This window comes from Triticum aestivum, chromosome 2A (assembly GCF_018294505.1).
Source record: "Triticum aestivum cultivar Chinese Spring chromosome 2A, IWGSC CS RefSeq v2.1, whole genome shotgun sequence".
Taxonomy (NCBI): Eukaryota; Viridiplantae; Streptophyta; class Magnoliopsida; order Poales; family Poaceae; genus Triticum; species Triticum aestivum.
The window spans coordinates 333,656,694-333,684,297 of NC_057797.1; positions in this window are offsets into that span (position 1 = coordinate 333,656,694).

Here is a 27,604-nt window from a genome sequence, read left to right on the forward strand (position 1 = left end):
CATCATCCTTTGAATCAACATTACTGCAATCTTCCTCTCCGGGAAATTTCCTTCCCTCCTCCATTCAAGCACACTTATCCACTAGGGTGTAGAGCTCATTCACAGTCTTGGGCAACCGCACATTCATCTTGGAACGAATCCGGCAGTTGCGCACATTGGACTGGAAGGCAACTATCACAACTGTCGGATGGATATTTGGGATGTTTCTATGAACTATCACAACTGGAAGGCAAGTATAGTTTCTTCTTTAACTGGTACCGGTTCTTTAATTTCTTCTTTAATAGGCGGGTGATATTTAAACCACTTCTCTTTAGGGAGTTCAACATGAGTAGCAAATGATTCACAAAAGGAGGCTACTATCTCAGAGTCAAGTCCATATTTAGTGCTAAACTTTTGAAAAGCATCGGTATCCATAAAAGATTTAACACAATCATACTTAAGTTTAATACCTGACTCTTTACCTTCGTCGAGTTCCCAATCTTCAGAGTTTCATTTAATTATTTCCAAAAGATCCCACCGGAATTCAATAGTATTCTTCATAAAAGAGCCAGCACAAGAAATATGAAGCATGGTTTGATCATTACGAGAAAGCCGAGCATAAAAGTTCTGGATAATAATTTCTCTTGAGAGCTCATGATTGGGGCATGAATATAACATTGACTTAAGCCTCCCCCAAGCTAGAGCGATACTTTCTCCTTCACAAGGCCAAAAATTATATATGTAATTCCGATCACGATGAACTAGATGCATAGGATAAAAAAATTGGTGGAACTCCAATTTCAAACGATTCCAATTCCAAGGTCCAATATCATCGCATAGCCTATACCATACAATGTTTTTCCCTTCAAAGATAAAGGTTAAACCTTTTTCATCACTTCATTTCTAGGTAAACCTGCAAGCTTGAACAATCCACAAATTTGTTCTACATATATCAAGTGCATATTAGGATGTTCGGTTACATCTCCTGTATAAGGATTAGCTAGCAGTTGTTCTATCATACCCGAAGGAATTTCATCTTCAATATTTTCAGTAGGTGCAGTAGGTTGAGGGGTAGTTAATTGTGGTTCCGTACGAGGTGAAGATACCCCGAACAAACCCCTCAAAGATTGTTTTCCATAGTAACAAGTGACAATAAATTTTAGCACACTATATAAATGTTTCCTTACCAAATTCCACTTACCAAAGGCGCTTCACTCCCCGGCAACGGTCCCAGAAAATAGCCTTGATGAACCACAAGTATAGGGGATCAATTGTAGATCTTTTCAATAAGTAAGAGTGTCAAACCCAATGAGGAGCAAAAGGAAATGACAAGTGGTTTTCAGCAAGGTAATGTTTGCAAGTGCTAAAATTGTAAGTAGCGGAGTAGTTTGATAGCAAGATTGTTTGTAACGAGCAAGTAACGACAGTAGTAACAGAAATGCAGAAAGGTAGCCAAATCCTTTTGAGGCAAAGGACAGTCCAAAACGGTCTCTTATGATAAGCATAGCGTTCTTGAGGGTACACAGGAATTTCATCTAGTCAATTTCATCATGTTGGTTTAATTCGTGTTCGGTACTTTGATAATTTGATATGTGGGTGGACCGGTGCTTAGGTGTTGTTCTTACTTGGACAAACCTCCTACTTATGATTAACCCTCTCACAAGCATCCACAACTACGAGAAAAGTATTAAGAATAAATTCTAGCCATAGCAGTAAACTTTTGGATCCAATCGGTCCCTTACAAAATAGCGCATAAACTGGGGTTTAAGCTTCTGTCACTCTCGCAACCCATCATCTAATTGCTACTCCACAATGCGTTCCCTTAGGCCCAAATATGGTGAAGTTTCATGTAGTCGACGTTCACACGACACCACTAAGGGAATCACAACATACATACTATCAAAATATCGAACACATATCAAATTCACATGATTACTTGCAACATGATTTCTCCCGTGACCTCAAGAACAAAGGTAACTACTCACAAATGATAAACATGCTCATGATCAGAGGAGTATTAATTAGCATAATGGATCTGAACATATAATCTTCCACCAAATAAAACAGTAATCAACTACAGGATGTAATCAACACTACTAGTCACCCACAAGCACCAATCTATAGTTCCGGTAACAAGATTGAACACAAGAGATGCACTAGGGTTTGAGACAAGATCGTGATGTTGAAGATGCTGATGGAGATTGCTCTACGCAAGATGGGAGAGTTCTTGGTGATGCTGATGAACATGATTTCCCCCTCCGGGGGCGAAGTTCCCTCGGCGGAATCGCTCCGTCGGACGGCCAAAGTGCTCCTGCCCAAGTTCCACCTCGAGACGGAGACGCTCCGTCCCGAAAGTCCTCTCCATATTTTGTCTAGGTCAAAATGACCTATATACTAGAAGATGGGCACTGGAGGTGGGCCTGGGTGAGCACAAACCACCAGGGCGCGCCTGGGCTCCCTGGCGTGCCCAGGTGGGTTGTGCCCACCTGGTGGGCCCCTCTGGTAGTTATTTGCTCCAATAATTCTTAAATATTCCATAAAAAATCTCCGTGAAGTTTCAGCTTGTTTGGAGTTGTGCAGAATATGCAGCCTGACGTAGCTTTTCAAGGTCCAGATTTCCATCTGCCAGAATTCTCCCTCTTGGTGTGTACCTTGCAAGTTATGAGAGAAAAGGCATTAGAATTACTCCAAAAAGCATTATTATGGATAAAAACATCATAAATAACAGTAAGAAAACATGATGCAAAATGGACGTATCAGCAATCATATCAGAATTGTATTTCAATTGTTTCATAACATTTGCATTAAAGTGAACTTGTTTTCTAATGTAGTTATCAAACTCATAAAGGCATTGACTAGGATGTTTATTCATTGGTACCGTAAGGTGCTATACAAACAGTGTTTAACCCGTTTCCATGATAGCATTTGGAATCGTCGCCAAGTGAGTGACTGTGATAGGGGGGGTCCTTCCCACACGACCCAGAAACCGTCGGGGATAGGCGAGCGGCTACTGATGATCGCCATAGAATAAACGTATGAGAAGCCGCCCCAGTCCCACATGTTACATCTTGTTGTTACATTTCTGATCTAAGAGACATCCCAAATGACTACGCCGCTATAGTTGTGTGAAAAAGGTGAACATCAACATTTAATCTACCGATATGTTTGCGATAGGTATGTTATCGCACACAGCTCAAGAATGTAAAATATGTGCGGTGCCTCTACTAACACTAACGTGTCCATTTTTCATAACTGTGTGCGATTGGTATTCCTATCACACACGCACACTGGTTTGAAACGTTTGTCATACTACCAAGAATCACACACGCACATGAGATGAGACCGTGTGTGCATCCATCGGGCATCGCAAACATTTCATGTCAAAGAACCGTATGTTCCCTATTTTTCATCGCACACATTGTTTTCTTTCTAACCGTGTGCACATTATTTTATTCGCTCCTGTATAATTTTATTTCTCCCTGTACTTTATTATTTGAATTGAAAATTTTGAAATATGAAACATGGAATTCAAATTCTCAGCACAATGGTTCAACAACGAATCCATAAATAAAATTGCCAGTACAATATGTTCAGTAATCATAGGATTAGACAGCAATTAACTATGATGAACCACAATATTTAGAGGCGGTAAAGGTGAAGAGACAAGTGAAAATCATTTTGACTGTCGAAGGACTTGAAGAAGCGGAATGCCCATAATGTGCCTTCCTGCATGCCATAGGCATGAACAACTTTTGTCCAACCCCTTGTGACGATCGCCCGCCCATCCTTCACCGTCTTTAGGAAGACTTCTAGATCATTATCATGGTAGCATGAATTATATACTTTGACCTTATATGCCTCCACTCCGGTCGTGTAGTTTGCAAGGTAATCATTAGTAAATAGCTTCAAAAACCACTAAGAAGAGAAAAAATTAGATACTGAGGTCTAATAGAATAACTTGTTGTGGGCAGGGGGAAAAGGCAACACATTACTTACCATCCTAAAGTTCACTGTTGTCTCAGACAAAGTGTAAATAAAGTGATTAATTCCCATCACCCATTTCTTTCGCCTAACAATCTTTCTTAGTTTCCTCACTTGACGCTTGTTCATGAATATCTCATTGCCCATACGCAAAAGGGATTGAAGCATGGATCGGTACCGCTCATATATGTACCTACAAGCAACCAGTAAATGTTAGAAGCTAAACTGAGATTGCACAAATGATGTAAAATACAACTACCTATGTTCCTAAGTACAGGTATTTTTAGAGATTTCAATATGAACTACATACAGATGTATATAGAATCAAAGATATAGTTTAGATTAGAATCGAGATTCACTCATTTTTCTCCATAGGTAGTCTATATTGGAATCTCTAAAAATACTTATATTTAGGAACATATGGTGTACAAGACATGGGATGCAGCTAACCTCGATGGCAAACAACAACATCGCCCATTGTAGCCATGTGTAAGTACATGGAAAGCCAATGTTAACTACAAGAGGGTTAACATCCTCCAAAATAGCAAATGGTAATAAAACGGCAGCACCTGTAGTGATATCTTCATTGCAAAAGAGTAGCATGGTAGCAAAGGGATGGATTAAAAATGGATACAACTGTTGATTGCAATGGGCTTAACAGCATCCTAAGTCATGTTTCCTAAGTTTGTAGCCATTGAAATATAACTGTTTAAAAATGGATACAACTGTTAATTGCAACAAGCTTAATAGCCATTGAAATTGGTACTGATAAAAATGCAATTGGCAGAGTTAAACATCACAAGGCATGTGCTGCCAGAGCAGAGAATGGCCCAGTTGTCTATAAAAAGGTAGGGAAAATAGCTAAAACGTGTTCGGCATGTTTACTACAACATGCTTAATACATCGACCATACAAAATATAGCCATTAATTGCAACTGGTATTGGTAAGATTGAACTCTGAGTTCATACTTGGTAAGTCCTGAGAGTTAGTTGCTGGGGCACTTCATCTTGGCCAGAGCCCGCCCAAAGTCATCGGCCGCGGAGGCGAGCTCTTCCTCTGGGTCGAAGCATGGATCCGTGCTGCCGACATGTGTACCTCCAAGAAGCAAGTAAATATTAGAAGCCAAACTACAATTGCACAAATGATGTAAAATACTGTAAGACATGGTGGGATGCAGCTATCCTCGACGGCAAACAACATCATCGCTCGTTATGGCCCTGCATAAGTACATGTAAAGGCATGTTAAGTACAACAGGGTTAGCATCCACCAAAAATAGAAAATGGGCAGCATCTCTAGTATATCTTCATTGCGGAGAGTAGCACGGTAACAAAGGGACAGATTAAAAAATGGATACAACTGTTAATTGCAACAGGCTTAACAACATCCTAAGTCATGTTTTCTAAGTTTGTAGCCATTTAAATACAACTGTTTAAAAATGGATACAACTGTTAATTGCAACAGGCTTAATAGCCAAGCTAACCGGTACTAATAAAAATGCAATTGGCAGAGTTAAACATCACAAGGCAGGTGCTGCCAGGGCAGAGAATGGCCAAGTTGTCTATGAAAAGGTAGCGAACTAGCTAAAACGTGTTAGGCATGTTTACTACAACATGCTTAATACATCGACCGTACAAAACATAGCCATTAATTGCAACTGGTATTAGTAAGATTGAAATGGTGAGTTCATACTTGGTAAGTCCTGAGAGGTAGTTGCTAGGGCACTTCATCTTGGCCAGAGCCCGCTCAAAGTCAGCGGCGGTGGAGGAGAGCTGTTCCTCCGGGTCAAAGCGTGGATCAGTGCCACTCACATGTGTACCTACAGGCAACCAGTAAATGTTAGAAGTTAAACTACAATTGCACAAATGATGAAATATTGTAAGACATGGGATGCAGCTAACCTCGATGGCAAACAATAGCATCGGCCGTTATGACCCTGCGTAAGTACATGGACAGGCATGTTAAGTACAACAGGGTTAGCATCCACCAAAAATAGCAAATGGGCAGCATCTCTAGTGATATCATGAGTCATGTATTGTAAGTTTGTTGCTGGTATTGGTGAAATTGAGCTAGACAGTTGATACTTGAACATCACACAGTGTGTAGTACTAAAATAAACAAGGCACGAACATGCTTAATACATCAACCGTACAAAACATATCCATTGCAAGTGGTATTGGTAAGATTGAGTTGGTTAGATCATACCTGGTAAGTCCTGGGGGTAGTCGCTGGGGCACTTCATCTAGGCTAGAGCTTGCACCAAGTCAGCGGTGGCGGAGGCGAGGTGTTCCTCCGGGTCAACACACACAGCGACCATCGACCGCCATCAGCTCCTCGACCTCCACGTGATATGTGGTTGGGCTTGCGCAGCGATGCTCTGGAGGTAGGGGCGGTGGGTATTTGGAGGCATGAGGATGTTTCGCAGGCGCCATTTAAGCAATCAGGTCGGGGCCGTGATAAAGATTGGTGGGTTACCTAACTGGATCGACGATGCTGGGGCAAAACATAAATGTTGTTGAAGTTGTGGTTGCGTCGGTGGCGGTTTGAGCTGCCGGTAGGGGGGAGGGGGAAGATACTGAGGAAATTTGATGGGTGGGGATGTGGTGGGAGGAATAAATTCTTAAATCGCGTGCCTAATGAAAATTTCGCTGTGAAACTTGAACTTGGGCGGGGGAAACACACAACACACACGAAGCACGTAAAATACTCGTTGCGAGAAAAGAGAAAATTGGCAGATCCCGTCTCCAAAAAAATGTACACATGTAGTTGATTTTTTTGGTCAATGGTATGCCTGGTTTATTAGGAAACATTGCACAGGTAACTGACTTATGGATCATTAACGCAAAAAATGCACACGGGTATGCCATAGAAACTATTTTGTGATCTTCTAATAATTCGTATATCTACAGCATATCCAACCGCACCTAATTCAAAATATCTTTCACTGTATCAGGATTATTCAATTTACATGAATGAGGCAAGGTGACACCCGATGAGCAATCATCGGTTTATGAGATGCAATCAAGTGTCAACCTGCCTCGCTCGCATAGCCAGATTTGATCCGATGCAACAAGAGAGAAGCTTGCTGCCATCCGCCGACGCGGCAATTTAAGTCGGTGCACGGCCAATTCGCGCGGCGAGCTGGGACTAAAAACCAGTTGCGGCCAGCTCTAGTCTCCTCTGGTGGCTACAAGCGGACATTTCGGGAGTATTTAGGGCCGGGGTGCGGCTACAAAACTTCAGTGGACACAAGCTAATCAATGCTCAAAGCCCTCAAAGGATGCGCTTACCAACATTGTACATTAATAATAGATAGTACCAACTTAAAGCACTACTCGTAATTTGCTCTAAAACTAGTACGTATGTAGTACTGGTAGATGCTCATAATTAATTATACAAACTTACGGCCGACACACGCATTAACTACTTCTCACATGCTGCCATTGGGGCATGCTAGCCACATGCCGGCGTTCTCCTTCCCGACCTTGTAGGCGGCATCCCACCGTGCTTCGATCTCTACAAAGCTCTCCTCAACACGGCGCGCGACCTCTTCTTTCTTGCGGCGGCGGGACTCTCTTTTCTTGACTGCTTTCTGCCTTTTCCGCTCCTTCTATGCAGCTTTGGCCACCTCTAGATCCACCGCCCATTCGGCCATGGCAGCCTCAAAGTCCGCCCACGTAACTGTGTGGCCGCCAGCGGCGATGAACTCGGCGCGGCAAGATGCCATCGCTTCCTTACCATGTGTGTGGTCGCGGGCTACGAGGAACGTGGCACGGCAGGATGCCGTCGCTTCCTTACCGGTTACTGTGCGCCGCAGTGCCATGAACGATGCTTTGAGAGAGCTCTGGGCGGAGTGGCTAGGAAGCCATACAGTGCAGTGTTTTTAAGAGATCAACGACAAACGATGAAGGAAATTTGGCTTCCCTTACAATTTTACTCGTTCATTATCGCACACGGTTCATCTCCGTCGCCTCCGGAAACAGAGTGCGCTGAGCCTATTGTGTGTTGCGTTATGATTGGCTTGAACCCCAGCCATGCGGATCACGCGTGTGCACCATACGATGCGCCGCGATTGAACGACAATCCACTTCCCTCACATCACACACATGTAGTTGTAGCTGGATTAGATTTATATGCGCTAAATGCCTAGAAAATGCACATAATCCCCTAAATATGGTAAATGAGCCTGGAAAAATGCCAAATTTGAACACGGCGACTTGAAGGGTGTATGTTCATCGTAGAAAAAAACTCTAGGGCAAAGAACGAAGAAAATTTGGATTCCCCTTCAATCTTGGTGATTTCCCTCTCGAAAGCATGGAACTTCCTCGGTGATGGTTCGATTTATGAAGGGCGTGCATGACAACATAAGCCAAACCTTCTCGAATTTTTACCAGGGCGTGGTGAGGCCATACCATGGCACCATGCCAGGCGTCATGTTTTTCAAGCATTTATTTCATTTTTCTATAGTTGAAAACCCAATAAACAAATGTTTGAGGTTGACTATTGCCACACATTTGATCAAAATATCTGCCTATTTCTTGTAAAAGGCATGAGAATTTACTAAATACCACAAGCATGCTTTTCCAGGCCATTCTTGTGCACCCCTTAATGCATCGATTGTTTGAACATGAATTATGTGCATTAACGCCTAGAAAATGCACATAATCCCCTAAATATGGTAAATGAACTTGGAAAAGTGCCAAATTTGAACATGGTGATTTGTAGGGTGTATGTTCATCGCAGAAAAACTCATGGACAAAGGACAAAAGAAATTTGGACCCCCCTTCAATCTTGGTGATTTCCTCCTCGAAACCATGAAACTTCCTCGGTGATGGTTTGATCTATGAAAGGCGTGCATAACGACATAAGGCAAACATTCTCAAATTTTTACCAGGGCACAGTGAGGTCATAGCATGGCACCACGCCATGTGTCATGTTTCCCAAGCATGTATTTCAGTTTTGTATAGTTGTTAATTGTAACGCCCTCGATGCGTCTATATCTCCCACGTGTCGAAGCACGACTTAGAGGCATAACCGCATTGAAAGCAATGTCGCAAGTGAGGTAATCTTCACACAACCCATGTAATACATAAGGGAAAGAGATTCATAGTTGGCTTACACTCGCCACTTCACACAATTACATGAATAAAGCATTACAACATCCAAATACAATCAAGGTCCGACTACGGAACCAAAATAAAAGAAGACTACCCCAAATGCTACACAGATCCCCGATCTACCCCAACTGGGCTCCACTACGGATGAACTAGAACGAAACAACATAAAGGACAAGATCTTCATCGGGCTCCTCCTGAGCTTGGTTGCGCCATCTGCACGGACTCATCGGCACCTGCAAGCTGGTTTTTGAAGTAATCTGTGAGCCACGGGGACTCAGCAATCTCGCACCCTCGCGATCAAGACTATTTAAGCTTATGGGTAAGGTAAAGGTATGAGGTGGAGCTGCAGCAAGCAACTAGCATATATGGTGGCTAACATACGCAAATGAGAGCGAGAAGAGAAGGCAAAAGCACGGTCGAACAACTATGATCAAGAAGTGATCCTAGAACAACCTACGCCAAACATAACTCCAACACCGTGTTCACTTCCCGGACTCTGCCGAGAAGAGACCATCACGGTTACACACGCGGTTGATGTATTTTAACTAAGGTCAACTTCAGGTTTTCTACAACCAGACATTAACAAATTCCCATATGCCCATAACCGCGTGCATGGCTTTCGAAAGTTCAAAATCCCTGCAAGGGTGTCCCAACTTAGCCCATCACAAGCTCTCACGGTCAACGAAGGATATTCCTTCTAGCGGAAAGACCCGATCAAACTCGGAATCCCGGTTACAAGACATTTCGACAAGGTAAAACTAAACCAGCAACACCGCCCGAATGTGTCGACAAATCCCGATAGGAGCTGCACATATCTCTTTCTCAGGGCACACTCAGATTGTCCAAGGGATGGGTAGGCCAGCCCAGAGTTGCCCCTGGTGGCCACCGGCAGCTGACAAGTTGGACCAACACTCAGAGGAGCACTGCCCCGGGGGGATAAAATAATGATGACCCTCAGGAGCGCGACTCCCAAGGGAAAAGAAAAGGCTAGGTGGCGAATGGTAAAACCAATGTTGGGCATTGCTGGTGGAGTTTTATTCCAAGCGAACTGTCAAGGGGTTCCCATTATTACCCAACCGCATAAGGAACGCAAAATCCGGGAACATAACACCGATATGACGGAAACTAGGGCGGCAAGAGTGGAACAAAACACCAGGCATAAGGCCGAGCCTTCCACCCTATACCAAGTATATAGATGCATTAATTAAATAAGAGGTATTGTGATATCCCAACAAGTAAACAATGTTCCAACAAGGAACGATCTCCATGTTCCAACAAGGAACAAACTTCAATCTTCACCTGCAACTAACAACGCTATAAAAGGGGCTGAGCCAAGCGTTAACATAGCCAAACAATGGTTTGCTAGGACAAGGTGGGTTAGAGGCTTGGTTCAACAATATAGGAGGCATGATAAGTAAGTGGTAGGTATCGCATCAAAGGCATAGCAAAAGAGCGAGCAACTAGCAAGCAAAGATAGAAGTGATTTCAAGGGTATGGTCATCTTGCCTGAGATCCCGCAAGGAAGAAGAACGAGTCCATGAAGAAGACAAACGGACGTAGTCGAACGGATCCTCACACACACAACGTTATCGGAACCAACCCGAAGAAGCAGCACCGGAAAGAAGCAAACAACATAGTAAAACATCCACCACATAAACATGGCATGATGCATGTCCGGTTTAATGAAGCATGGCATGGCAATATGCACAAACAATACTACAAATTAAGTGGAGCTCAATATGCAACTCCGTTGCATGTTGACGAAACACCACGTGACTTATTTGGTTCGAACTTGTTTATGTACCCAACAATATTAAATGTTGTTAGTATGGCAAGAGGGTGAAGCAAAGAAAACTACCTATCTAGTCAAGTTTAAATGAGGCCGGAAACAACAAACAACAATTCCAGTAAATCCCCATATGCATATTATAGTTTTGGCACTGTTCTGCCCTAAACACACTTTTAGGGTTGTTAAACATGCAAAACAATTACACCATGTTAAACTAGGCATTTTTCTACCCCATTTACATATAAAGTTTATTAAAATCCGAGTTACGGTTATTTAGTTATGAATTAAAACATTTTAACATGGCATAGGAGCAAAACTTAAATAAACAGCATTTTAAACATTTTAAACATAGATGAAAGTGACATATTATTAAACTAGACAAAATTCTAAACATATTACATATAAAGTTTGTTTTAATCCGATGCACGGTTATTTAGGTGTGATCATTTTACAATGATGGCATATTTTGTAATTATGCATGTGAAGGAAAATTAGTGAATTCGCAGAACTAAAAAAACATCTATGGGCCGAATCTGGCAGGCCCAACTGTGTACAGGAGGGGCACTGGATCTGGGTGCTCACATTGGGCCTGCAGGGGCGCGTGGAGCTAGGCCTCGCGGGCGAAGGGAGCTGGGCTTGCGTGGCTGAAGGGAGCTGGGCCTGCGCGGCACTGGAGGGGAGCAGCTAGGCCGGGGCGCGGTCAACGCACAATGATGCGGTTCGGGGCGCTCATCCTCCTCTGCATCTGCTTCAATGCAGAGACGCCGACGATGCAGGAGGCCGCAGCAGCGGGTCTGGCGGCAGCTTGAGGGACTCTGGTGAGGAGGGCCGATCTGACCGGCGGTGAGGTCCTATGGGCGTGGGGCGGCGTGCTCATCCGGGTTCGACAGCAGCAGAGCTCGCAGCAGAACCGGGCCATGGCATGACGGACGGCAGGGGAGCAAGGTCCAGCACGAGGAAGCACGAGTGGATCCGAACGCGTGGCGGCGTTCTCCGGCGGGGTGGCACGTTCCCTGTTTCAAGAGAGAGCTTCAGACTAAGAGAGAGGAACGCTGGGAGGAGGAGAACGAAGAGAGAGAGAGAGGGTCGACGCCGGTCCTGGCAAACGGGGAAGATGGGGCGCAGTCCAGGTGGCTGGGAGCATCGGCAGCGAAGGCGCCAGGAGGTGAGAGCAAACGGGAGGGGCTCGGGCAGGAGGTTGGATGGGGAAAATCGGCAGGAATAATGGATTGGATCGAGCATGTGGAGAGGAGGTAGGTCGGGCACGGAAATGGAGGCGGTGGTTTGATTGGGTGGAGATGGATCCCGAGGTGGGAGAAGCTGGCAGCGGGGATTGGACAGGGAGGATCCCTAGAAAATAGGGTTAGACTGATATTTATATCAGATGAATTTAGGTTAGGGGCTAACTCGTCGCTCCGATCGCAACCGGACGATCGTGAAAAATAGGCTAGGGAGGCCAAATAAGAAAACGGAGACGTTTTGTAGACGTTTGTGGATGATCCGGATCCAACGGTGACGACTGCCCGGGTCGGGTCCGGGACAGTTTCGGACGCGCGCGAGGGGTTCGATGCACTGTGCAGAGAGGGTTTCGGGGCTTAGAGAAGAGAGAGAGAGAGAGAGAGAGAGAGAGAGAGAGAGAGAGAGAGAGAGAGAGAGAGAGAGAGAGAGACCGGCAGCAGTTTCCGGAGACCGAAAACGTCCGACGTTAGACCGGCTATGATGCCGCTATAGTTATCCGTTGGGGCATCAAACGATCTCCGAATGCGATGAAACTTGACAGGCGGTCTATCTACACTATAATAAGACCACACATCAACTCTCATCCCATTCCGAGAACATTTTCCGGCCACTTATAAAATACTATTTCGGACATGCCGCGGGCGCGTGCAAGTGTGTCTGGGCTCAGAACGGACAACGAACGGAACGAGGAGACCGGGACGGATGCAAGTTTGAAAACATGATGATGCAATGCACATGATGACATGACAAGATGCAACACGCAAGAGAATGACATGACAACGACAGCGAAAAATTGGAGGACACCTCGCACATCGGTCTCGGGGCGTCACATTAATCCAGTAAATGACGCGTTTGTGGTTGACTATTGTCACGCATTTCCTTGAAATTTTTGCCCATTCCTTGTAAAAGGCATGATAATTTACTAAATAGCACGAGCATGGTTTTCCAGACCGTACTTGTGCACCTTTTCATGCACCGATTGTTCGAATTTAAATTATGTGCATTAATGCCTGGAAAATGTACATAATCCCCTGAATATGGTAAATGAGCCCGGAAAAATGTCAAATTTGAACACATTGCATTGGAGGGGGTATGTTGATCGTTGGAAAAAAACTGAATGACAAACTAGGATGGAAATTTGGATTCCCCTTCAATCTTGGTAATTTCCCTCTCGAAAGCATGGAACTTCCTCGGTGATGGTTCGATTTATGAAGGGCGTGCAGACATAAACCAAACCTTCTCGGGTATTTATGAGGGCAGAGTGAGGCCATACCATGGCACCATGCTAGGCATCATGTTTTTCAAGCATGTGTTTCATTTTTCTATAGTTGATAACCCAGTAAATGGCGAGTTTGTGGTTGACTATTGCCACGCATTCCCTCAAAATCTCTGCCCATTCATTATAAAAGGCATGAGAATTTACTAACTACCACGAGTATGATTTTCCAAACCGTTCTTGTGCACCTATTCATGCACCAATTGTTCGAATTTGAATTATGTGGATTAATGCCTAGAAAATGCACATAATCCCCTAAATATGGTAAATGAGCCCGGAAAAATGCCAAATTTGAAAATGTTGCATTCGAGGGGGTATGTTGATTGTAGAAAAAACTGAATGGCAAACTAGGAAGGAAATTTGGATTTCTGACCCCTTCAATCTTGGTGATTTCCCCCTTGAAACCATGAAAATCCCTCGGTGATGGTCCGATTTATAAATGGCGTGCACGACGACATAAGCCAAACCTTCTCAAATTTTTACCAGGGCATGGTGAGGCCACACCATGGCACCATGCCAGCCTCTCATGTTTTTCAAGCATGTATTTCATTTTTCTACAGTTGAAAAACCAATAAACGACGTGTTTGTGGTTGACTATTGCCACACATTTCCGTGAAATCTCTGCCCATTCCTTGTAAAAGGAATTTACAAAATAGCAGGATCATGGTTTTCCAGACCGTTATCATGCACCTTTTCATGCACCAATTGTTTGAATTTGAATTATGGGCATTAATGCCTAGAAAATGCACATAATCCCCTAAATATTTTAAATGAACCCGAAAAAGTGTCAAATTTGAACACGGTGATTTGCAGGGTTTATGTTCATCATAGAAAAAACTCATGGAGAAAGCATAAAGGAAATTGGGATTCCCCTTCAATCTCGGTGATTTACTATCGCACACGATTCATCTCCGTTGCCTCTGCGAACCGTGTGTGTTCACCCACACATGCAAAAGGAAAAAAGAAAACCCTCGCCCACTTCGTCCCCACCCACTCGCCGCGGACTCCTCCGCAACTCTGCACCTCATCAACTTCTATCGCGGTGGCCACCCTAAGCTCAGCGGCTATCGTTGGTGGGAGGAGGTTGCACTCCAAACGGCATGGGATTTCTCCCTTACCGCTTTCCGCCGCCTATCTGCACCAACATTCTAGACTCTGGTCGATTGGGGTTTCCTGCGGGATTGGGCCGGGGATTTTTCTCATGGAGAAGGTAATCAATTTAGTGAAATATCCACTCATCTCTTATCGTAGTTCGTCCGTCGCTGTTAATCAACCAGCGGAAATCGACGTGGATTTTTTTCTTGCTAATTCGAGGGTTTTCATTCATGTGTCCACAGTGCGAGCACAAATCAGGCAAGTGTGGTCGCAGCCAGTCGGAAACGAATTTCTATCTCACCATTCCGGATGACTTTAGGGAGCCTCGGTATGTTCAACCTCACCCTACCACGGTCGGCATGGCCTAAATTTGTGAACATATACCGTCTGTTGCTACATTTGGATAAAAGGTACGGTGCCACATGCAAATTTATGATGTATTGTTCATTTAGTTACTCTCATATTTGTATCAAATCTTTGTTACATTATCTATTTTTAGTTATATATTTTTGTACTTTGCTTTCATCTATATATTGATCTATTCTATCAGTTACTCCCATATTTGCATCTTGCTTTGTTATTTCAATATATCTAATTTATGATCTTAATTTTCATTTCAAGCAGTACATCCCTTACTTTTCAAGAATAGAAGTAGAAGGAAATATTGGGCTCTACTTTGTTGATGATGCTGCAATTTTTTCCTTGTCTTAAGCACTGCAATATTTGAATTAATTCACGTTGCTAATATAGTGGAACCCAACGAGTACGCATAGCAGTTTTCAAAGCAACCCAAGTAGCTAGAATAGGATATACTACAATGTTCAGACCACCAAACACATGCAAAACTAGTGAAAGCACAAACAGCAGCAGGAACACGTCTCTCCTCGGGATATTGTAAACATGTAAAACATTGTTTAGTTTCTAACTCCCAAATAATATATATATCAGGAACATATCTACCCTCAAATGGTGGAGTATTCAATTTTATTTTAGGAAGATGGTCATGATCTCGTACCTCAAGTGGTGGTGCAGCCCTACCATTGTAATGATATGCATGAGGACAACCTGGTGGTGCTGGTGCTGGTGGTTGCACGTAGTTTTGATTTTGATCAACCTCATGCATGTAATAGTCCTCCATCTCTACAGTAGCAGCAGGAGCTACAGAAGCATCAACAGTAGTAGCAGTGGCACAAGAATTTTGTCCAGGCTCAAGGGGAACGCGCAGTGCTCGTCCCACTTGATTTGGAAGGCGACACTTTGGTTGTTGTTGTTGTTGTTGTTGTAGAGGTGTGACAGGTGTAGCCGACGGTGGTGGCGGAAGAGCGCGAGCAATTTATTAAACTTGTTATCGAGCTTTGTTTCGAACATCTTCTCGATGCCATCTATCTTCTCCATGGCCTCTTCAAATCTGTTTAGCACATCTTGCACCTGTCCACTCATCATTTGCTGAAATTTATCATGTAGCTGTTTATTCGTCATCTGCTCCCAATCAGTCTCATCGGCTTGTGATCCTGTCATGGTTAGCAGCAATAGAAACACACAAGAATATGATCCTACAGACTACTAGGAAGTGGTGCTGGTGGTGGTGTGTGTCACAAATCCGTCAAGCGAATCTCAAATTCTTACCAGTTCTTACCCATCAGCAGGTGGTGATTGGCAACCGTTGTAGTCAAAACTCTCAAAGCTTGACAGAGCGATTGCCAGGTGGTGTCAAACGCACAATGTAGATGTATGTGGAGCTAGGAAGGCTTATGATATGGTAGCAAAAATGTCAGCAATAATCAATTCAGAGATGCAAAGTTGAATAATGCTCAACGACTATACTGTGCTGGTCCTAGGCTAGACCGTGCTGGAGACGCGAGCCTAGAACAGTACCAAAATCACGGCGCTGCACGTAAACAAGGGAGGAGCACACTCTGATTTTTTTTCCTTTTCACTTTTTTTTGCACTTTTTCCTCTCTTTTTTGCTTGATAGAGGCTAAGGTGTCCTGATGTTTCGATGAGATGGTGGCTATCATTTTCTATGGGAGTCGACCTTGACGATCCGACTACGAATGTGCGAGACGTCGCGCCTTAGCAATCGCTAAACCAACTTCCAAGGGTTATTGACTACGCCGGAGCACGATCAACCTGACCACGAGGGTCTGTTTCCTACGAGCAAACGAAGAACAAGCAAGAAACTGAGATTGCAATCGGGATATTGCGAATATAAGATGAAAGCTTTATTGATCAAGGTGGAGTTCTGTGACGTCTTGGTCTGGTCGTTGGACACAAACGAAGTACGCGAAGTTGCAGCTATGGCGAACTTTTAATCTAAACAAAACCCAAAGTCTAAACGACGCCCTAAGGGCTTTATATATGGAGGAAGAGGGGGGAATTTCATGGCCCTTGAGGGTGGGGTCCGAAACCAACCCTAACTCTTGTTTCCCCACACATACGGACTCTAAAAATAGCCTATACTTAAGTATTTCGAAATTACATGGGCCTGGCCCATTAATAAGGTGACGCAGCACCTAGAATAGCCTATGGACGAATATTATGAAGTGGCATCTTGTATATTTCGTCCAAGGCTTCATGCACCCCTTATGGCGGCTTCAAAGTCCTGAAATCATCACTTGTAACTCCGTTCTTGATCCCCTTGCGCATGCCATCAACTCCATGCATGTTCTTGCTGCAATGTTCATCCTTCTCCAAGCTAGGCCCTTCATTTGTAAGCAAAACAAATGTATCCAATTTAGGCAGCATCATAATCTCATGAACATTAGAATCATTACCAAGAAACGAAAGTACCTGGTAATTTAATTGGCGTGCGCGAGCTCTAGTAATTGGTACAGTATATGTAACAGTAGGGGCTGTGGGTGTAACAGTGGTATTGATGTCCTCATCATCCTCCCCTTCTTGAAATGAAGTCGTCCTCGACGGAAGCGCATCTTCCTCACCCAAATAAGGCTTCAAATCTGCAATGTTAAAAGTGGGACTAACCCCAAAATCTAGAGGTAGCTCAACTTTATATGCATTATCATTTATTTTCTCTAACACCTTAAAAGGACCATCAGCACGTGGCATTAGCTTTGATTTGTGCAGATTAGGAAATCTATCTTTACGCAAATGTAACCAAACAAGATCTCCAGGCGCAAACACAACATGTTTTCTACCCTTATCTCCAGCATGTTTATATTTAGCATTCATACGCTCAATGTTTTCCTTAGTTAACTCATGCATTTTTAAAATCAATTCAGAACGTTCTTTAGCATCAAAATTAACCTTCTCTGAAGATGGAAGAGGCAACAAATCAATAGGTGCACGAGGTAGGAAACCATACACAATTTCAAAAGGGCACATCTTAGTAGTAGAATGCAATGAACGATTATAAGCAAATTCAATATGAGGCAAGCATTCTTCCCACATTTTCTTGTTATTCTTCAAAACAGCCCTAAGCATAGTAGACAATGTTCTATTGACTACTTCAGTTTGTCCATCAGTTTGGGGGTGACAAGTAGTACTAAAAAGCAGCTTAGTCCCCAACTTAGCCCATAAACATCTCCAAAAGTGGCTAAGAAATTTAGTATCACGATCTGAAACAATAGTATTTGGCACACCATGTAAGCGAATAATTTCACAAAAGAACAAATCAGCATCATCGCTTTTATGACATGGTATAAAGGGTGCCATTTTCGAGAACCTATCCACGACAACAAATATGCTATCCCTCCCCTTCTTTGTTCAAGGTAAACCTAAAACAAAGTCCATAGATATATCCTCCCAAGGAACACTAGGTACAGGCAAAGGCATATATAAACCATGATGATTGAGTCGTGACTTAGCTCTTTGACATGTAGTGCAGCGAGCAACAAAACGCTCAACATCCCGTCTCATCTTTGGCCAAAAGAAATGTGTAGCAAGTATATCCTCCGTCTTCTTGACGCCAAAGTGTCCCATTAATCCTCCTCCATGTGCCTCCTTCAACAACAAAAGATGAACAGAGCTAGCTGGAATGCATAGCTTGTTAGCACGAAACACAAATCCATCGTTAAGAACGAACTTGTTCCAAGTTCTCCCTTCCTTACAATTCTGCAATACATCTTTAAATTCAGCATCATGAACATATTGATCTTTGATGGTCTCCAAACCAAATATTCTAAAGTCAAGTTGTGAAAGCATAGTATAACGACGAGACAAGGCATCAGCAATAACATTTTCTTTACCCTTCTTATGTTTAATGACATAAGGGAAAGTCTCAATGAATTCAACCCATTTAGCATGTCTACGGTTCAGTTTTGCTTGACTTTTAATGTGTTTCAAAGATTCATGATCAGAATGTATAACAAATTCCTTGGGCCATAAATAATGTTGCCATGTTTCTAAGGTCCGAACAAGAGCATATAATTCTTTATCATAAGTAGAATAGTTCAGACTAGGCCCACTCAATTTTTCAGAAAAGTATGCAACAGGTTTTCCATCTTGTAATGACACACCTCCTAATCCAATTCCACTAGCATCACATTCAAGCTCAATAGTCTTACTGAAATTAGGAAGTTGGAGTAAAGGAGCATGTGTCAACTTATCTTTCAATACCGTGAAGGCTTCTTCCTGTGCGGTACCCCAAACAAAAGGCACATCCTTCTTTGTAAGCTCGTTGAGAGTGCAGCAATGGTGCTGAAATCTCTCACAAAACGCCTATAGAAACCAGCGAGGCCAAGGAAACTCCTCACTTGTGTGACCGTTTTGGGCTGCGGCCAACTCTCAATAGCTTCAATCTTGGGTTTATCAACTTCAATTCCCTGTGGAGTAACAACATAGCCAAGAAAAGATACTCGGTCGGTGCAAAAGGTGCACTTTCCAAGGTTTCCAAACAAACGTGCATCACGTAGAGCAATAAAAACAGCACATAAATGTTTCGAATGTTCCTCCAAAGATTTGCTATAAATCAATATGTCATCAAAGTAAACTACCACAAATCGTCCAATGAAAGCACGTAAAACTTCGTTCATTAACCTCATGAAAGTACTAGGTGCATTAGTTAACCCAAAAGGCATGACTAACCACTCATATAATCCAAACTTAGTTTTAAATGTTGTTTTCCATTCATCACCCAATTTCATACGAATTTGATGGTATCCACTACGCAAATCAACTTTGGAGAATATTGTAGAGCCACTCAATTCATCAAGCATATCATCGAGCCTAGGAATAGGATGACGATAACGAATAGTAATATTATTAATGCCTCTACAATCAACGCACATACGCGACGTACCATCCTTCTTCGGCACTAAAATGATAGGAACAGCACAAGGACTAAGGGATTCGCGTATATAACCTTTGTCGAGCAGTTCTTGTACTTGACACATAATCTCCTTCGTCTCCTCTGGATTGGTACGGTATGGTGCACGGTTGGGTAGCGAAGCACCAGGAATTAAGTCAATTTGATGCTCAATCCCTCGAATAGGTGGTAATCCCGGTGGCACGTCTTGTGGAAAGACGTCAGCGAACTCCTGCAAAATGTTAGTGACAGCAGGGGGCAAAGAGGAAGGGACGTCCTCGAATGAAAATAATGCCTCTTTGCACACAAAAGCATAGCAAACAGATTTGCTAAAATCTAGCTCATCAATATCAGATTTGGTGGCAAGTAAACATGCACTTTTCAATTTAATTTCAGAAACAATAGTAGATGGTTTATTATTAGGCTTCATTTGGTGCTCAAATTCTTTTGCCACAATCTGATTTTCACTTTTATTTGTCTCCTGTTTTGCTTTATTAGCTCTATTAATATCATCTTTCAAAATGGAATCAGGAGTCATAGGAAGCAAAGTAATATTTTTATCGTTATGAACAAGAGTATACTGATTGTTTCTACCATGGTGTACAGAATTTTTATCAAATTGCCATGGTCTACCAAGTAATAAGGAACATGCTTGCATAGGTACCACATCACAATCAACATAATCAGCATATGTAGAGATACTAAAATGCACACGAACAGTACGTGTTACCTTAACCTTGCCGCTGTTGTTGCACCATTGGATGTAGTAAGGATGTGGATGTGGTCTTGTGGTGAGAGATAGCTTCTCCACCATCTCCATGCTAGCCAAGTTATTGCAGCTCCCTCCATCTATGATCACGCGAACAGAACGTTCCTTCACAACTCCCTTTGTATGGAACAAATTATGCCTCTGATTTTGCTCAGCTTGTGTAACCTGCACACTCAAAACACGTTGAGCAACTAAACATTCATACCTGTCAGCATCTTCAGGAGCCATGTATTGCGTCTCATGATCAGAATCGTCTCCACCATGTTCTTCGCGTGTAATAAGAGCCAAAGTCTCCTCATCATAGTCACTAGCGAACTCATACCCACCATCCTCAGTAACAATCATCAGACGCTTAGATGGGCATTCTCTCGCATAATGACCTCCACCCTTGCAACGTCGACAAATAATATCATGTGTTTGCCCTTTTGATGCCATGGATGAAGAAGAGCTCTTTGCAGGCCCAGAAGGTGTGCTCTTGGCAGATAGTGGTGATTGTGCCTGCTTTATTGTATCTCGGTTGGAGGTGGCAGCCGACGGAGGCGCCGGTGTAGCAGAACGTCTGGAAGTAGATGATGCACGTGGTGTCCATGATGAAGGTCGACCTGCAGAAAAGTTAGTCCGCGCCAATGCCTGTCGATCCTGCACTTCACGTTCAGCTTTACAAGCAAGATGGAATAAACGAGTGATATTAGTATACTCCTTATACTCTAGAATCGTTTGAATCTCTCTATTTAATCCACCCATAAAACGTGCAAGCATAGCTTCATTCTCCTCAACAATACCACATCTAATCATGCCAGTTTGTAATTCCTGATAATATTCTTCTACAGAATTTTTTCCCTGTCTTAAGCGCTGCAATTTTTAAAGTAATTCACGTTGATAATATGGTGGAACCCAACGAGTACGCATAGCAGTTTTCAAAGCAGCCCAAGTAGCCGGAATAGGATATAATCTACAATGCTCAGACCACCAAACACATGCAAAACTAGTGAATGCACAAACAGCAGCAGGAACACGTCTCTCCTCGGGATATTGTAAACATGTAAATCGTTGTTCAGTTTCTAACTCCCAAGTAAGATATATATCAGGAACATATCTACCCTCAAATGGTGGAATATTCAATTTTAGTTTAGGGAGATGGTCATGATCTCGTACCTGAGGGTGAGCCCTACCATTGCCATTATTTGCATGTGGATGACCTGGTGGTTGCTGTGCTGGTGGTGGCACGTAGTTCTGATTTTGATCAACCTCATCCTCATAATCTCCCACATAATCATCCTCCTCCACATCAGCAGTAGGAGCCACAGAAGTATCAACAGCAGCACCAGCAGTTTGGCCCGACTGAAGAGGGACACGGCTCGCTCGGCGGAGGGCTGTTTCCCGACGTGGAGGTAGTCGATGTTGTTGCTGTTGTTGCAGAGGTGCGGCAGGAGCAGCCGGTGGTGGTGGTGGAAAACGCGAAATCAATTCAGCAAACTTGTTATCGAGCTTTGTTTCAAACGTCTTCTCCATGCCATCTATCTTCTCCATGGCCTCTTCAAATCTGTTTATCACATCTTGCACCTGTCCACTCATCATTTGCTGAAACGTATCATGAAGCTCCTTGTTCGTCAAGTTCTCCCACTCAGTCTCGTCGGCCTGTGATCCTGGCATGGTTAGCAGCAATAGAAACACACAAGAATATGATCCTACAGACTACTAACAAGTGGTGGTGGTGGTGGGTGTCACAAATCCGTCAAGCAAATCTCAAATTCTTACCAGTTCTTACCCAGCAGCAGGCGGTGATCGGCAACCGTTGTAGTCAAAACTTCTCAAAAGCTTGGATAGAGCGATTGCCAGGGAGAGTCAAACGCACGACCTAGATGTATGTGGAGCTGGGAAGGCTTATAGTATGGTAGCAAAAAGGGTCAGCAATAATCAATTCAGAGATGCAAAGTTGAATAAATGCTCAACGACGGTACTGTGCTGGTCCTAGGCTAGACCGTGCTAGAGACGCGAGCCTAGAACACTAACAAAATCACGGCGCTGCACGTAAATAAGGGAAAAGCACACTCTGGAACTCTCTCTTTTTGCGCTCCTTTTTTTGCGCTCCTCTTTTTTTTTGTGAAAAATCACTATAATGGTGAGTGTCTCAAAACTCTTCCCTCGTCAAACTGATAGGATGGGCACGGATTTTTTTTTCACTTTTTTCGGAAATCAGGGCAGCGAGGATGAAAAAGTGCGACAAAAAATCACTATGATGGCACGTGGCTCAAAAGACTCAGAAAAGCCTAAAAATAGGATAGGGAAAAAAATTGCGCGTGAAAATTTTGGCCTAAAAACTGCCCGGGGGTCTCCAGACTCTTTTTTTTCGAGACCTACGCAGGCAAGGAAACACGAATCAGAATTTAGATTGATCTCAAGAACAAACCTAATATGAGAAGAACTCGGATTGGTGGTGGATATATGGTTGTGGTATATGGCAGCGGTGGTGGTATATGGTAGCGGTGGTGGTATATGGATACAGATTGGTGGTGGTATATGGATACGGATTGGTGGTGGTATATGGATATGGATTCAGAGCGGTGGCGGATAAGCAAAAGTGGTAGATGGGCGATGATGATGGTGCGGCGGCGGCGTGACAACTTATGACCAGAACTCAAAACTCTAAAAGACTAGACTCTAAGACCAGCAACTTGACACGACGATGCAACCACAAATTCAACAAAGCAAAAACCCTAAAAAGATTATGCAAAGGCTCAGGTTGGTTCGGATATGATGAACTAACCCTAATTTTTTTTCTGGCTTTTTCGTGGACTGTAGGTATGAAGAACAGACTCGATCTAATCTACGAAAAACTGTAAAATCTCACCGAGCAACCTGGAAATCTGATACCACTTGATAGAGGCTAAGGTGTCCCGATGTTTCGATGAGATGGTGGCTATCGTTTTCTGTGGGAGTCGACCTTGACGATCCGACTACGAACGTGCGAGACGTCGCACCTTAGCAATCGCTAAACCAACTTCCGAGGGTTATTGACCACGCCGGAGCACGATCAACCTGACCACGAGGGTCTGTTTCCTGCGAGCAAACGAAGAACAAGCAAGAAACTGAGATTGCAATCGGGATATTGCGAATATAAGATGAAAGCTTTATTGATCAAGGTGGGGTTCTGTGACGTCTTGGTCTGGTCGTTGGACACAAACGAAGTACGCGAAGTTGCAGCTATGGCGAACTTTTAATCTAAACAAAACCCAAAGTCTAAACGACGCCCTAAGGGCTGTATATATGGAGGAAGAGGGTGGAATTTCGTGGCCCTTGAGGGTGGGGTCCGAAACCAACCCTAACTCTTGTTTCCCCACACATACGGACTCTAAAAATAGCCTATACTTAAGTATTTCGAAATTACATGGGCCTGGCCCATTAATAAGGTGACGCAGCACCTAGAATAGCCTATGGACGAATATTATGAAGTGGCATCTTGTATATTTCGTCCAAGGCTTCATGCACTCCTTATGGCGGCTTCAAAGTCCTGAAATCATCACTTGTAACTCCGTTCTTGATCCCTTTGCACATGCCATCAACTCCATGCGTGTTCTTGCTCCAATGTTCATCCTTCTCCAAGCTAGGCCCTTCATTTGTAAGCAAAACAAATGTATCCAATTTAGGCAGCATCATAATCTCATGAACATTAGAATCATTACCAAGAAACAAAAGTACCTGGTAATTTAATTGGCGTGCGCGAGCTCTAGTAATTGGTACAGTATATGTAACAGTAGGGGCTGTGGGTGTAACAATGGTATTGATGTCCTCATCATTGCTCTGCAACAAAAAAATTCGAAAAAGTCTACAAATGGTCTAAAAGCTGCCTAGCCAGAATTTTCCAGACTTAGTTTTTTTTGACACTGGAACTATTTTTCTACTGCGGGTAGCACGGAAGTTGGGGAGTCCGACTTGGTCACGACACGGAGTATGGCGTGATCTTTAAATCGAAAGTAAAAGAACAAATACTGGACTCAGACTAGGACTGGTGGTGGAGATGAATCTGATGGAAACTCGGACTGGTGGAGGATATATGCAGGGCGGTGGAACACGGACTGGTGGCGAATCTGTGATGGAGGTGGACTTGGATTATCGTGATGGCGGTGGATATGTGGTATATGGCAGCAGTGATGACGATGGTGGTATCTGGCAGCGGCGATGATGATGGTCATATATGGTAGCAGTAGCGATGATGGTGGTATATGGCAGCGGTGATGACGATGATGTGGCAGCGTGACAACTTGTGAACAAAACTCGAAACTCTAAACGACTAGACACTAAGACCGGCAACTATACACGATGATGCAACCGCAAATTCAACAATGCAAAACCCTAAAAATATTATGCAAAGGCTCAGATTGGTTCGGATATGATGAACTAACCCTAATTTTTTTGGCTTTTTCGTGGACTGTAGGTATGAAGAACTGACTCGATCTAAATGACGAAAAATTATAAAATTTCACCGAGCAACCTAGAAATTTGATACCACTTGATAGAGGCAAAGTTGTCCCGTCTTTCGATGAGATGGTGGCTATCGTTTATGGTGGAGTAGACTTTGACTATCCGACTATGAACATGCGAGGACGTCGCACCTTAGCAACCACTAAACCAACTTGACCACGAGGGTCTATTTCCTGCATGCAGATGAAGAACAAGCAAGAAACTGAAATTGCAATCTAGATATTGCGAATAAAAGATGAACGCTTTATTGATCAAGTGGGGTTCTATGACGCCTTGGTCTGGTCATTGTTGACACCAGATTTTGACACGGCCAAGAACTTAATTAAGATGGCCTCAAATGGAGAAGTGCTCAAAGTGAGAAAATTCCGTATCGTCAAAAGGGGAAATTTTCATATATGGGCCATAGCCATCCGGTCTCATCTCTAAGGCCGAAGTTGTGTTTGAAGTACTCAGATTTTATATTCAGAACACTATTCAGCTGATTACACCCCCAAGATGGACACATATGAGAAATGTTTCTACACTAATTGTCTTCATCTCGTCGAGACGATCGATTTCGATATAAAAAACATCAAAATCGGAGTTGGTATGCAAAAGTTAGAGCCAAAACGGTGTGTTGCATAAGTTTGCCCCGGAAGTTCCAGGCAAAACTTCCGGGGAGGTTCCGGGCTAAACCGAAAGTTTGCACGCGGTGCGCCCCGAAGACTGGAATTTTAACATTGTTTGCACATTGACGGAGCCGATTTCGACATCAAGATGACCTCGGATGAAAAAGTGATCAACTGAAGAGTTTTTCTCCATTGCAAGATCTACAACTTTGCTTTTGGGACCATCGTCATCCGAAGTAGTATGCGGCCTGCAGATTCAGTGCAAGAGGGCTACTTGATATAATTTCAGCCCGGAAGTTCAGGGCCAGACCGGAAGTTCCGGCCCTCGTAGTCCGAGTTAGGGTAACTTTTGATGATTTGGACGTGATTTGAGTCCTTTTCTTGTACGGGAAGTCCAGCCGCCTCATATATATGTAAGGGGTGACGGCCAATTGTACAACACACAATCGATCTATCAATATATCATCTTTTTACCTTTACCTTTATCTCTCTCCCTTGTTCTTCTTCTTCCTCGTTCTTCGTTCGTTCTTCGTTAGCAGGGCGGCGAACCTCGAGGCCCTAGGGGCGATCAGGTCGACCTAGGGTAGCCCATTGCCGCCGCAAGCCCTGACGGGGTCCCTCCCGGGTGTGTGGGGTTTCGGGTCCTCAAAAGCACCCGCCGGATTGCTTGCGTACCACGCTTCCGGACGGGTCTCCTTCGACGTGAGCTGCGGTGCATCACCCTCGGCGTTGGAGGTACACGGTGACGTGTTCGTGTGCGAACACACTTTTTGGCAACTCCGTTGGGGACGAAGCTTTAAACGGTCTCCGGCCCGTTCTTGCTATGAAGAGATCGTCATCTAGGGTTTGCGATCTACAAAGGTAATATGAATACCCAATTCCCTACTGTAGATGCAAATAATTCATATGATGTTACTAGATCGTTCAATGATTATATTCTATCGACCAGCCCTAGTTTTTTCAGTAATGCATCTAGTTACGTGCATAGGCCGATTCAAAGTAATTTACATGTTTCAACTTCTTATGATACTAGTAAGATACAACCTATGTATCCTAACTTCCATGCATCGGCAACCCCACAAATCCATATGCTGATCAACAACATGATGGGTTCGGTTAATCAATTTGAAACACCTCATGTTAAAATTTCCAATAGCATAGAAGAAAGTGTTTCACCTTTTTATTCATCGGCAACTAATTTTGCAGTATGTGAATCCAACCTTGCCGATGGATGGGAGAATTGGCCATGCTACTACTAGCTATTCGGCCAGTTACTCTCAACCATCATATGCTACACCTCATGTTAGTAATTTTTCAGCACCGTATGCAACTGTAGATGTTCATAATTCGGCCCCGCATCTTCATGGTCATAACCGAATAAGTGAAAATTTTACAGGAACACATGTGCCATCATCAAATACTGTAGCATATAATGCATACTCTACGCAATTCAAGAATTTCGGCAACACTCACGAATCATTGCCGAAAGAATCTGAAAGTATTGCGGAGAAATCTCTTTCAGAAGTGGTTGTGGCTGCGTTAAAAAAGAGCTTCACACAAAATAATAGGATTAGTGCTCTTTGCCTTGAACAATATAAAAAGGGGTTGTATCCTGATTATGCTGCAATAAAGGCTAGAGTTTTGCAAGAAGATGAAACTTCATCAATTGATAGAATTGGCGAGAGAGCATATGGTTATACGACAGTGCATACACCTCCACCAAGTACATCAGCATATTATACACCCCCTACACAATTACAAAATTTCGGCAACACTGACACTTCATTGCCGAAAGATTCTAAAAGCATTGGGGGGCAAACTAATCTAGAGCGGGCTGAGATTGAGAGGGGAGTTAAAGCTTTGCGCGATAGGGTGCAAGTACTTCGCCAAGAGAGAATTGATAGGGAATTGGCTCAAAGAAAAGAAGTGTTGCCAATTGATATAACCGGTGAAAACAATGATGATTCGGAAACTAAAAGTGCTTCGGTTGAAAAAGCTGAATCAAGT